The 13674-nt window shown below is 32.8% G+C and overlaps 1 pseudogene; it reads left to right on the top strand.

Moving 5' to 3' along the window:
* The first annotated feature begins 1567 nt into the window (after nt 1-1567).
* Nucleotides 1568-2399, top strand: LOC128280738 (protein argonaute 4-like; annotated as a pseudogene).
* Nucleotides 2400-13674: the final 11275 nt, after the last annotated feature.

The following is a 13674-nucleotide window of genomic DNA, read 5'->3' on the forward strand; positions in this document are numbered from 1 at the left end:
AGATTATCCAAGAGCCGACACTTTTTGATGAGTATTATGGAGATAAGCGAGCAAGAGATCGAGGCTCAGATTAAGCAGCAAGGAGCTAGCAAAGGCATCTTTTGGAGAATTTACAGGATTCAACCATGAAGAAAAGATTAGCGTTTACTTGGACGATGAAGGGCAATATCGCATATGTAATCTATTTTCATGTAAAGAAATCTGTTTTCTAGAAAAGTTATTCTAATGGAATTGAATTCAAGATCAACATCTCCTTTTCTTTTGCATTCATGCATTTGCATTGCATCACATCAAATGCATTTAAATCCATAAAAAGACCCTAATTAGTTAAAGTTATTAAAAAGAGAAAGAAAAAGAGAGAGAGAGAAGAGGGCCACGGCTGAGTGGAAAAGAAGTTGAATGAAAATTAACGACGTTCCCTTACATATCCTCGACTTTTGTATCAGGAGGGATAGCTTACCCGGAGAAGGAGGTGTTTGGAAATGAAAATCATCCTCTCAATGTCATACATGAGGAAGGGACTGAACAAAGAAACCTTGAGGGCATTCGCCCTTACGAACCGGGAATTTCTTTAAACAATTGGACTGCAGAAGAACTTCCTGTAATCTTTAGGAATTTTATGGAGTAATATTCAGAACACTCTTGTTGCTCTAAAGCCTAGGAGTAATGAGATTTCTTTTGAGAAGTGGGCTCATGTTCAGACATTTTTATTTTCAATAAAACATACTTTTATTCATCCGAGTAAATATTCTTTCATTTTAATTCTTTTGACCTTTGACATTCTTTATAAATTTTCATTTCATGTAAATAGTCATTTTTTAATTCATTTATTCCTTGTATATTCTTTTGTGTGCCTATCATAGATCCCTAGATATCAATGACATGAGCAACGATACTATAGATTTAGAGTCCCTTTTGAGTGCGATATGTGTTTAGAGGAATCTCAGTACTTTGAAGGTGACAGAAATTGTGACTTGTTTCTGAATTTATTGAAAATGGTTTTTACCCCATGAAGTGGTGGTAGGAAATATAGCCTTAGTGGAAGGAAAGATTGTGAAATTGGAATTAGCTAAGGAGACAAGACAATACCTTGTTGAGACTATTATGTGAATTCAAAAATGTGGTCCAAAAACGCATGCAGGAGGATTTGCAATTGTTAGAATAAACATGAGGTTTTGGGGCACTGTTGGTTTACCATGAAAAGGGATAGCATCAGTTGTACAATGAATGCCTAATTTAAGGGAGTCAAGACTTATGGGGCATGTATGTTATGGGCCCGAGCTCGTCGAAAGTTTCAAGCTGACAATGACTCACCTTTGTGGATGTCAACTGCTCCATTAGGAGGGGAGATAGCTTCATATGCCAATATTACAAAGTCAAAAGTCATCCATTTCAAAAAAAAAAGATTATATATAACTGCACAATGTCAAAAGTTTGCAGTCTTTTCAAAGATAATGTGCCATACCACAGTACAACAAAGGTTGCCAAAAGAAAAGAAAAAAAAACAAATTACAGAAGATAACTGAGACTGGTAAAAATTGGCATAAGAACCTACCGCCTACTCTTTATGCTGACGCTGGGGCAAACACCTTCAATTCCAGTTGTTTCAAAGGTTCCAACCATCATCCTTAGAATGGGTGTATTGTTTGGCTTTCCTGAGCAGTCTGATGTGCCGTTAATAGCTGCTATGGTTAGCTCCAAGCGGTGGCCATTGATTTCTAGCTATGGGGCATCAGGCCGTACATAGTCTCTGAAGCTTAAAAGGATAGATTCTTTCTTCAAAATAGTTTCTAAAAAAGTGGATGACGGTATCATGAAAGAAGCTCTCTTAGACTTCTATACAAGTTCAAGGAAGAGGAAACCTGATCAAATCATTATTTTCAGGGATAGGGTTAGCGAGTCTCAATTCAATCAAGTTTTGATCAAGTTATTGAGGTTTGCAAGTTCATTGACGAGAAGTGGAACCCTAAAGATTGTGGTTATTGTTGTACGAAAAACCATCATACCAAGTTTTTTCAGCAGGGATCTCCTGACAATGTGCTATATGGTACTGTCATTGACAACAAAGTATGCCATCCAAAGAACAATGATTTTTTTTTACCTTGGTGCCCATGCTGGAATGATTGGAATCACGAGGTAGACCCACTATCATGTTCTCTTAGACCAGGTCGGGTTTTTGGCTGATGATCTGCAAGAGTTTATTCATTCTCTATCCTATATGTATCAAAGGAGCACCACAGCCATATTTGTTGTGGCTCCTATTTGCTACGCTCATTTAACAGCTTCACAGTTGGAGGCAATTTATGAAGATTAGGGATGCTTCAGAAACATCATCGAGTTATGGTGGGATGTATGCTCCGAGAGTAATCTCTGTACCTCAGCTTTCCAAGTTGAAGGATAAAGTCAGCAACTTCATTCTTGTCTGCTGAGAATCATTGAACCATCTTTTTGTAGGGTTTGACAAACAATACCCGGGGCGTCTTTGGGCAATCCCTTTCTCTTGGGTTTATGAATCAAGATTTTTCCTCCAAGCTTTGATGGAGTCAAGAATTGAATACCTCTAGTAAACTTAACTTGAAAGTATTCATCCTAAGTAATCGTAACAAGAATGGATGACACAGACTTATGACGAAAAAGGTTCATCCAAAAGGATTTCATAAAGGAAACCTTGTGCTGAAAGAGATCCTTCCCATGTAAAAGAATGCCGAATTGGGAAGGGCCATATGTTGGGAAGAGGGCTTTCTCTAAAGGTGCACTAATTTTGACAAGAAATGGATAGAAAGAATTTATCTGATCTAGTGAATTCGAACTCGGTCAAGGAGTACTTTGTCTGAAGGAAGCCAAGGTGAAAACCCGCAAAGGGCACTTTGGGACTTCTATTTCAAAAGCAAAAAAAAAAGAGAAAAAAAAAGAAAAGAAAAAGAAAAAGAAAGAAAAAAGAAAAAAGAGGAAAAAAAGAAAAATGGAGAGGCCAAGGTGAAATCCCGCAAAGGGCTCATTGGGACCAAAGGGGTTTTGAGTTGAAAACCCGAAAGGGCAGCTCAAATTTGGAAAGTCATGCAGTGACCTTGCTATACTGGATTCGACGAGAAGTGAAGTATGTTAGATATCGAGGCATCAACGAATTACTTTGGATCTTTTAAACACATGTTGAACTCAAAAAAGTCTTCATGGAGCTGGTGTATAGACACTCAAGCGGCGATATCTGGGGCATCTGATTTCTATCCTATTTACTATCTTTGGATTCTTTTTCTTCACAAAGATATGTTCTCAAGTTAATCTTTTTGCATTCCTTCCAATAATTTGGATTAATTTATTTGTCTCCCATTATTCATAAAGCATGTTGCATTGAAATAATGATAGATAGATGAACTAAAATATCTTCATAAACGAAGTTTTGCATATTACTCTGGAAATTTCTAGATAATACAAGAAACTGAAACAAGACAATTGTTTAAGGAATTCTCATATGTATGGGTTGGAGATACTCGAGAGATTTTCTTCTTCGGTCCAAAAGATGGTTGGACATTTTAAGCAATATTGATCTTAAGAAAGGATCATTTCATAAACATCTTCAGTGGGTCGTAACATTTGGGGAATGATACGGTAGACCAAATTGATGGAGAAGATTCGAGGCATACGAGTAGAGTATGATTGATATGTCAAGACGAATGAGGTGGAAAGCTCGATAGATGAATAAGTGATGACGTCCGAAATAGGAGTTATTTTCATAAACATTTTGCATCATAATATGTCTAATTAGGAGCATTTGACTCATTTCGATCATGGCATCTTAATTATTTGGCATAAGCATAAATTCCAGGACATCAATTTTACAGGTGGATTCCCTAGTGGACAAGGTAGCAAGATTGATTGAAAATTACAAAATTCAGCGCCTTAATCCCCTAAGCAGTAGGGTAACAGGTTCGCAGATCTTATCTCCCTAAGCAGTAGCGGAGCAGATCGACGACGACTCGCCTTAACCCCCTAAGCAGTAGGGTAATAGGCTAAAATTACAGATCTTATCTCCCTAAGCAGTAGCGGAACAGATCAACGACGACTTGCCTTAATCCCCTAAGCAGTAGGGTAACAGGTCAAAATTGCGGATCTTATCTCCCTAAGCAGTAGTGGAGCAGATCGAAGATGCGCCTTAACCTCCTAAGCAGTAGGGTAACAGGTTAAAGTATAGCAGATCTGGCCTTCAGGTGTTCAAGCTGTCGAAACCATTTTTTAAAGGGATGTTTTAAAAACGAGGATCGACTTTTGAAAAACGAAAACGGGAGTCGCCACCAATCTTTTTAGGTGTGATTGGATCACCTTATAAAATGTTTTGTTTTAAAACATTAATTTTGGTCTACGAAATTATGAGAAAAATAGGTTCGGGAGTCGGTTACGTACAAGGAAGGATTAGCACCCTCGTAACGCCCAAAATTGGTACCAAATTGAATAATTTTTTGTCTTAATGTCAGAAAATTTGAAAAGATTTTAAAACTTGAATAATTTAGAGTTGAAACTTGAGATTCCTTTGTTCCGAAAGTATACAAACATCACATCCAGCATGTTAGGACATGATGTTTTAAATCCTCGTAACTAAAATTATCTCATGATTTTGAAAATTTATTAAAAGGATATTTGGTTATTTAGTCATTTAGTCAAACTAAAAAAATCGCGACCCAGCATGTTAGGGCACTATTTTCCGAATTTCTAAACACCAAACATTGCCTTATTTAAGAAAAAACTTTTTCAATTAAATGAAATATATTTTTAAAACAATGAATAATATAGAATTTAATAAAAAATAATTTGATATAAATAATAAAATTATTAAAAAATAAAATATAAAAGAGAATTAAAAAAAATAAGGAGATAGGGATTAAATAAAAAGGTTGAAAATGAAGATGAACAAAGAATAAATAAGAACAAACCGTAGAAAATAAGAACGCAAGAGGGAGAGAAATTTGAGTGAATGCTCTCAAGAATTCTTATTGCTTCCCAAAACTCAAGTGAAGTCAAGTTGTTTTACAATGAGAGGAGAGGCCTCTATTTATAGTTGAGCCTCCCCAAATCCAACGGTACAGATCAATTACATCAACGGTTAAGATTAAAGGATATCTACAAATTAAATCTCCAAGATTACAAAATCATATCTTCTAAGATTGTATATCATATCTAAGATTGCAATCATATCTAAGATTGTATCATATCTAAGATTGCAATCATATCTAAGATTGTATCTTATCTAAGATTGCATATCACATCTAAGATTGCATATCATTGAAGATTATATTTCCATATGAGTCAAACTTGTAGATGAACCTTAAATCTTTTCAAGTAATAGGCCATTCCGATCGGGCCAAATTATATTTGTAATTCTGGACTGAACTTGGACTTCGTTTTTTTTTTTGTGGGGTTTATTATTTTTGTTTTTGGACTTATTTCTGGGCCCGGGCAAAATTGAGTGTCTACATTTCTCTCCACTATCAGGTTGTCCTATTTATAGCTATCTTTAACCCAAATTCCACTTAAGGTTAAACTCTAATCAATAATCATGCTCACATGTTGGAACGTCGGTACGCCCCGTGGCGCAACGAAAAAAATTTTCTAACGATCATCAACCATGGATCCATGTACAAGGAATGAATCAGGTTGAAATAGGGTTAAAGATATACCTTTTTTGTAACGCCCTTAACCAGACTCGATTCACTGGGTCTGGATCTCATGTGTTACAGATTGATACAAAATATTTATAAAAAGCAGTTTACATTTTCTCATTTTTTTCAACCTATTTTCGGAAATTTAAAAAGGAAAACTTAGCATTTGGGGTTTTAGAGCAAAATATATGATAAATAACTTATTATATCAGATTTGTTACAGAGCTTTGCAAGATAGAAAAATTATTTTCAAGATAGACTCGAAGGGTGTATTCAAGCCTACACCACAATCCACTGTATGCATAACAACCCACTTCACTGGCATACTCTTGGCATTGTCTCTTGTAAGTAGAAGAGTACATAGTGTTTTCACTCCATATAATATATGTTCTAATGTGGTTTTTATCCTAGTTTGCTGAAATTAAAATGAAAAGAAATGGGAGAAGAGTGCACTAACTACTTAACCATTAAGCCTAGGTCATTACTTGATTAATTATTTCAATTGACCCTGTATATTTTGAGGCGTGACAGAAATCACCATTCATTTACAAAATTTAATATTGTATTGACTAGAATCACCACCATGATAAGTTACTACAAATTTTTATTTGATTAGAAAAGTTCAATTATTTTCAAACTAATAGAAAGATAATTATTTCTCTCTTTCATATAATATATATTATTATATATCAATAATATATGAATAACTTTAAACTATAAGTCATCTCTCATGAATCTTTTGAATTTCTTTAAATGGAAAAAAAACACTAAAAGCTAATGGAATAGTCTAGAAATTAACACTTATTTATAGGTAGCGTGAGCTATGAGAATATTTTCTAATTCATGTGGGATTAAAATTAAGTTTTAATTTTTTAAGGCGTACCTAAATGTATTTATCTTTTTGTTTTAAAAAATGATGAGATGTTTATAAAAACTTTTAGGCTAAAAAAATAAAATAAAAGATACATAGTTAAGAAATTTTTTGCTAATTTTAAAATAGAGTTTTACTTGAATAGAACTCTAACTATAAAATATAGGAAAAAGTTGTGATAAGTATAATTATAATTTAAATTACAATTATTAGTTTAAAAGGTTGTGTTAATTATAAGTATTTTAATTATCACTTAATTAATATTAGAGTTAATTATGTTAAATATGTTAAAATAAATAACAAAAAATTGTTAAAATACTTTAATTATTATTTGAAAATTCTCTATTATGATATTTGATTACATAAGTTAATATATTTTAATTTTATCTAATAATTTAAATAAGAAAGATTATTTTGGCTAATTATTGCAAATAAAATTTAATATTTTTAAAAATTAATTAAATATTAAAGCGTAAAATAACATACAACACATGCGACATTAGAAGCTAGTGTATATGAAAACATGAATTTTGGAAAAACTTTTGAACCAATGAGAAGCTTTTTATTTTCCGTCATATTAATAAATTGTCATTTAAAAGTTATTAGTTAAAAGGTTAAAAAAATAAAAGTTGTGATAATTATACATTTAAAATGCTTTTAGTTCAATACAAATTATGATAATTACACATTTATTACTAAATATAATATAATTTAAAATTATTACTTAAAATACTTATAATTGATTTTTGAAATTATTATAAAATGACCTTTTTTCTTTTATTTACTTCATTTTATATGAGTGCAAGTGTCACGATTTCTAATCTTTGTTTTTTAATACAATGTCTTTTATACATTTAAAATTTATTTATTATTTTAAAAAATTTAATAATTTAAAAAGAATTATTACTTAAATAAAACTCTAATTTTAAAATATAATAAAAATTGTGATAATTATAACTTAATTTTGATATAAAAATGGCTTTTCTTCAAAAGCAGTTATGATAATTTTATTTATGTAAAATAAAAATATTAATTGAACGGAACTTTAGGCATATTGATTATCACTTCATTAGTATTAAAGTTATATACCAATCAAAAATTTATTTTATTTTTATAAATAGCATTCAGTGGTTAGGTATATTCAATCATGTAACATGTAACACCTCAAAATATATAGGGTTAGATGTAATAATTTATAAAGATATAACTTAGTTTTGATGGTTAAGAGTTTAGCATTTTCTTAAGAGATCCTAAGTTTTATTCACATCACTTCCATTTTCTTTTCATTTTATCTTTAGCAAACTAGGATGACAGTCAATTCAAAATAAATATTAAATGGAGTAAAAACTTATTAATTGTGGGTAACAACCTAATGGTTAAGTATTCTCCCTTCTTCCTTTGCATCTTAGGTTCAAGACGGCGTTAAACTTTTCCCTATTTCCATTTTTAATTTCGGCAATAAGGGTTAATTACCTAAACAATCCCTAAAATTTAGAAAATCCTACGTATTTAATCTCTTTTCCTAATCACATTAGAACTATGGCTTCTTTTCTCAATTAAACAAAAATTTTACTTTTTTTTATCCTATTTCTTCCTCCTTTTCTATTTCATCTTTTATTTGCAAATATTTTTCTCTCCAATTGTTGAAATTGCTTCCGTTTCCCTAATTAAAATCAATCCTGAGCGTGAATAGTTTTCTATCAATTGTTGAAATTATTGTCGTTAATCTCCGAACTCTCATCAAAAGTTTGGTAAGTACTCGAGTTTCAATTAGTAGAACCTGTAAATTTTGAAATGCATTGTTTCTCGTTAATCCTCCAATTCGATTATGAATCTTTTTGCGAATTTTACTAAAAATCTTGATAAATCTTGGTTAATCTTTATGTGTAAATCCAATTTGAATGACCCATTCTAGGTACCCTATATCAGTTCAAGCGCAAGGAATGATGTTTAAGAACCCGGTGATAACTGTGTGTTTCTTCACAAGTGAATCGGGGCAAACCGTGCCTCGGAATAAGGCTACGCGGCTAGTTATGTAACACCCCTAACCCATATCCACCACCGGAACAGGGTTACAGAGTCAGAGTTTACAGATTTAAAAACAGTTTACACATATCATTTACTATTCATAAATAAAATCAAACATATTCAATCATAATGTCCCTCGAATGGGCCCTCGAGACCCAATTTATGTTTTAAAAACAAGTCGGGACTAAATCGAGAACTTAGAAAATTTTTCGCAAAATCTCAAAATTTTTCTTAGGTGTAAGGGACAAATGCCTGTGTGGTCAGGCTGTATGGCTCACATGGCTAAGTGACACACCTGTGTCCCAGGCCATGTGGGCATTTGATGTGAGGCACACGTCCGTGTCCCTGCCTGTGTCTATACCCGTGAAACTCTCTGACTTGGGTCACACGGCCAGCCACATGCCCGTGAGCTAAACCTTGTGGACAATTTAATTTTTGAAAATTAATGGCAGGGGTCACACGGCCAATTCACACGCCTATGTGCTAGGCCGTGTAACACACACGGCTGAGACACACGTCCGTGTTTCTACTAGTGTGAGCAATTCGAAGCATTCTGTTTCTCAAATTTTTAGATGCAGGGGACACACGGCCAAACCACAGGCCCGTGTGCATGGCTGTGTGTCACACACGGCTGAGACACACGCCCGTGCCTCTGTCCGTGTGGACAAAATAAGGACATTTCCATGCCTTATTTCTCACCCAACTTGGCATCAACCTATCCAACCAATTTTTGTACCATTACAAGTCAAAATAATACTTTCAATTCAAGCCAATTTCAAGTTCAATACATGTCATAACATCCCATTTATCTAAGTATTTAATCTTACCTAATTGGCCATATAAACATATAAGTATATTTATGTAACTTCCATCATTCAACCATTTCAATACACACATCAAGCATGATAAGGCCTTATATAACTACATCAAAATATGATTAACACTAGCCATTCCAATGGCTAGTTACAACCAAAACATTTCATTATTATGCCTACTTAGCTTATACATGCCATTATACCAAAAGTTAGCTTGATTTATATACTGAGAAGTCTAAGGGATAGTGTGATGTGTCTATGACCAAGTTCCAACCTTCACAAGCTTCCAAGCACTATAAGGTAGAGAAAGTAAAACAGAGTAAGCATATTATGCTTTAGTAAGTTCGTATAACAATAAATTTACTTACCACTCAATTACATTTAAAATAAGAATACACAATTCATCCAAAGAAATTTAGCAATTTGCCTAAACACATATAATCTCAAGAAACTTGTTAGTCAGATATTACACATAAACATCAAGAATCAAGGATGAGCTCATCATGTAATAACTTTCATATACATATACTTTTCATATCATATTTTCGTTTAACATGTGCATTTCTATGACAGATCATCTTAAGCTCAGTTTAATCATATCAGAACTTTGCCCGTTGAATTTATTTGAAATATCGATGGATATACATGTAATACACTTGAAGTGTACAAAACTGTAATCCGTCAACTCATAATTGGGGGTACCCATTAGGGCACATAATCAGGAAGCACTCTTTTGAGCCATAAAACAGGATGCTCATATGAGCCATGTAACAGGAAGCTTATCCTGGCTATAACAGAAAACTCATAAGAGTTTAAAACATGAAGCTCATTAAGCTTAACAGGTTACTCCGAAGAGTTGTTATCAGATAGCTCCGGATAGCCATATAACAGGAAGTTCAAGCGAGTTATATCAGGAAGCTCACAAAGAGCCTATATCAGGACGCTTATAAAAAGCTACGTTTGTGTCCGCAATATATGCAGGATCACAACTGATTATATAACAGGACACTCACAAAGAGCTGGGTAATCTGCAACACATGCAGGATCACTACCGATCAAGATACTCGCAGGAACCATATAACGGGAAACTCAAGAAGGCTTATAATAGGATGTTCATAAGAGCTATGGTGTGTCCGCAACATATACATGACCTCAACTAATACGGGAAATCCTGTATCCATCGAATTTTCTTTATTCAAACGGGACTTACACTTGTCAAACATTATCGGATACGTGATTTATGTTTATACATGGTGATCATACATTTCACAATCATAACATTCAATTTAAACATATAAACATACATTTTAGTTACACGAACTTACCTCGACACTTGTTCGTATTCAAGAATCTACTAATCCGATACTTTTTCTTTTCCTCGATCTAACTCCTTATTTGATCTTTCTAGATCTATATAAATGAATTTAACATAAATTTAACACATTTGATATCCAATTCAATCCAATTTACATCTTAGGCAAAAGTACCATTTTGCCCCTATACTTTTGATTAATTCCAGTTTCGTCCTTAAGCTCAAAAAATGAAATTCATACAATTTCATCATTATTTCAAGCCTAACCAAAATTTTCATATAACATTTACAGCTCATGTATTTCACAAAAATTAGAAACTTTCCATGAATTTTACATATTTTCAATTTAGTCCCTAAATCACAATTTCATGGAAATTTCCTTTACAAAAGTTGTTTATCTATCAACAACCTTTCTTTTTCTACCATAAAATTCAAAATTTCAGCATACTAACCCATGGAAAAATTTTAATACTTTGATAAATTTGCAAATTGATCCCCAAAATAGATAGATTAGGTTATTACGATATTGAAAATGTAAAAATTACTAAAAACGGGACATGATTACTTACCTAATTAAGCTTTCTTGAAATTCTCTCTCTTAACTAGGGTTTCTATAGAAATTTTGAGGAAGATGGTGATATGAAATTATTTTATTCATTTAATTAACTTATCATCCATTAATTTTTCAACTTTCCAATTTAGTCATTTTCTTTTTCTAATTTTTCATGGATGAATCATCATAAATATCTACTAATTTTTCTTAATGGTCTATTTTCCATATAAGGACCTCAATTTTTAAATTCTATAGCTATTTAATCCTTTTAGCTACTAGAATTCAACTTTTGCATTTTATGCAATTTGGTCCTTTCTATAATTAAACATGAAATCGGTAAAATTTTCTTATCAAAATTTTCATATGTCTTTCCTATCATAGTGCAAACTATGCAATATTATTAAAATAAATTTTCTTTCTGTCTCAGATTTGTGGTCCCGAAACCACTGTTTCGATTTCACTGAAAACAGGCTGTTACAAGTCACACGACCATGTTTCCTTTGTAGGTTGATTTTATGAATGCCACACGGCCACAACCTGTCACACAGCCTAGCCACACAACCATGTACCTCCTCCACTCGGTCCAAGGCTTCCAACACAGTTCGGTTACATTGCCATGTAACAACATTCCTACTGTTATTGATAAACTGAAATTATGACATTCATGTCCATTTCTACTATTAAAAATGAGTACATGTTATGCATGTCTATTGTTTTTATATCGTACTATTAATAGCATGCCATACTGCATTGCATGGGGCGGGATGCTTTGAAAGGAGGAAGTACTGATAGTTTTATCTATAAACACTGGTGGTTTATCCACAAATTACTACAACTCTTATATGCAAACTCGTTGTGTATTCACAACTACTGGCATCGTATTAACCTGAAAGTACTTATGGTTTAACCATAATTTATGCTGACAGCTATTATCTGCAAACTCGTTGTATATTCACAACTACTGATAGTGTATTAACCTACAACACTGGTGGTTTATCCACAAACTAGAGTGTCCGGGATATAAGAGTTCTGGGGAACTCTTACTGTGGAGTGTAATGGTGGGGTAGAACCTATTTATACTTTAAAACTAAAAATGCTATGTATTGCATCATCACGCATAAGCGTGCTCGATTGAACTATCAAATTTTGATATGCTACATGATTGCTAACGTAATGTAAATTGTTCTTACATATGCTTGGATTAATGTTTGGCACTGATTTTCTTATGGCACTGATTTTCTTGTGATGGAACTCACATTGAGCGTCATAGCTCACTCCCCCTTTAATTTCATCCTTACAGATAACCCACCAGGTTAAAACACGAACGTGACATCTGGAGGATCTCGGCTCGATTTTTATTTTATGAAGCTATTTTAGACTCTCTATTTTATTACTATTATTTAAGACTGTATTATTTTATTACGTACTATGGCATGGGATTTAGGATTTGAGTTTTATATTGCATGTCACTTAATTTAATCTTAGGATAACAAGATATGTTTATTATTGAGTTATGCTTGAATCCATGGTTTTTATTTAAAAACAACCACATATCACTTTTTCGCTGTTACTTCTTTATTAACTTTTATAGGAATAATAAATTGATATTTAACTAAGTTTTTTTTTACTAAATTTAACAAATATTTAAATTTGTTTGTATTCAAAACACCGATAGTTCACTGGGTCACTTCGGTGGCTAATGTAATCTTTCGAATTTGGGTCTAACGTCTAGGCTTGGTTGGAGAGGTTACATAGCATCTAAGAAAAATTACCGATAAAAAATGGAAATTATTATCAATAATAAGTTAGAATCATATAAAAAAGAATGGGGCATTCAAATTCAGTTCCACCATTGTTCGGGAATTGGATTCAATTAAATACAGATTCTGTAATAAAAGAGGATTCCGGATTAGCCACGATTGGGGGTGTCATAAGAAACAAGAATGGGAGATGAATTATTGGCTATAACCGATTTTTAGGGAGTTGTTCTATTTTGGATGTTAAATTATGGGGTATTCTGGATGATTTGATGATTGCACTTGATCAGGGTTTTGTCAGTATGCTTATTTTCTCAGACAGTTTGGAAGTAGTACAAGCTATACAGGGTAGTTTTTCAAAGGTATTGAATTCTACTTTGGTCAGAAAAATCCAACATTTATTGACTAAAGCTGCACAATAGTCAATTCATTGCGTATCTAGAGAAGACAACAAAGAGGTAGATAATCTTGCTAAAATGACTGTTGATAAAAAATGTGACATACAATTATTTGGAATGCCTTCAAGGGGTTTAGGCATAACTTTAAGTAGATTAATGTATTTTTTTCGTTCACAAAAAAAAAAAAAGAATGGAGCATTAAAACAATAGTTATTTGAAGAGACAATATGGAATCATATTCAAACAAGGAGAGAGATAGAATATTATTTTAATTGATGATGAGGTAATA

The sequence above is a fragment of the Gossypium arboreum genome, chromosome 9 (genome assembly GCF_025698485.1).
Source record: "Gossypium arboreum isolate Shixiya-1 chromosome 9, ASM2569848v2, whole genome shotgun sequence".
NCBI classification, from domain to species: Eukaryota; Viridiplantae; Streptophyta; class Magnoliopsida; order Malvales; family Malvaceae; genus Gossypium; species Gossypium arboreum.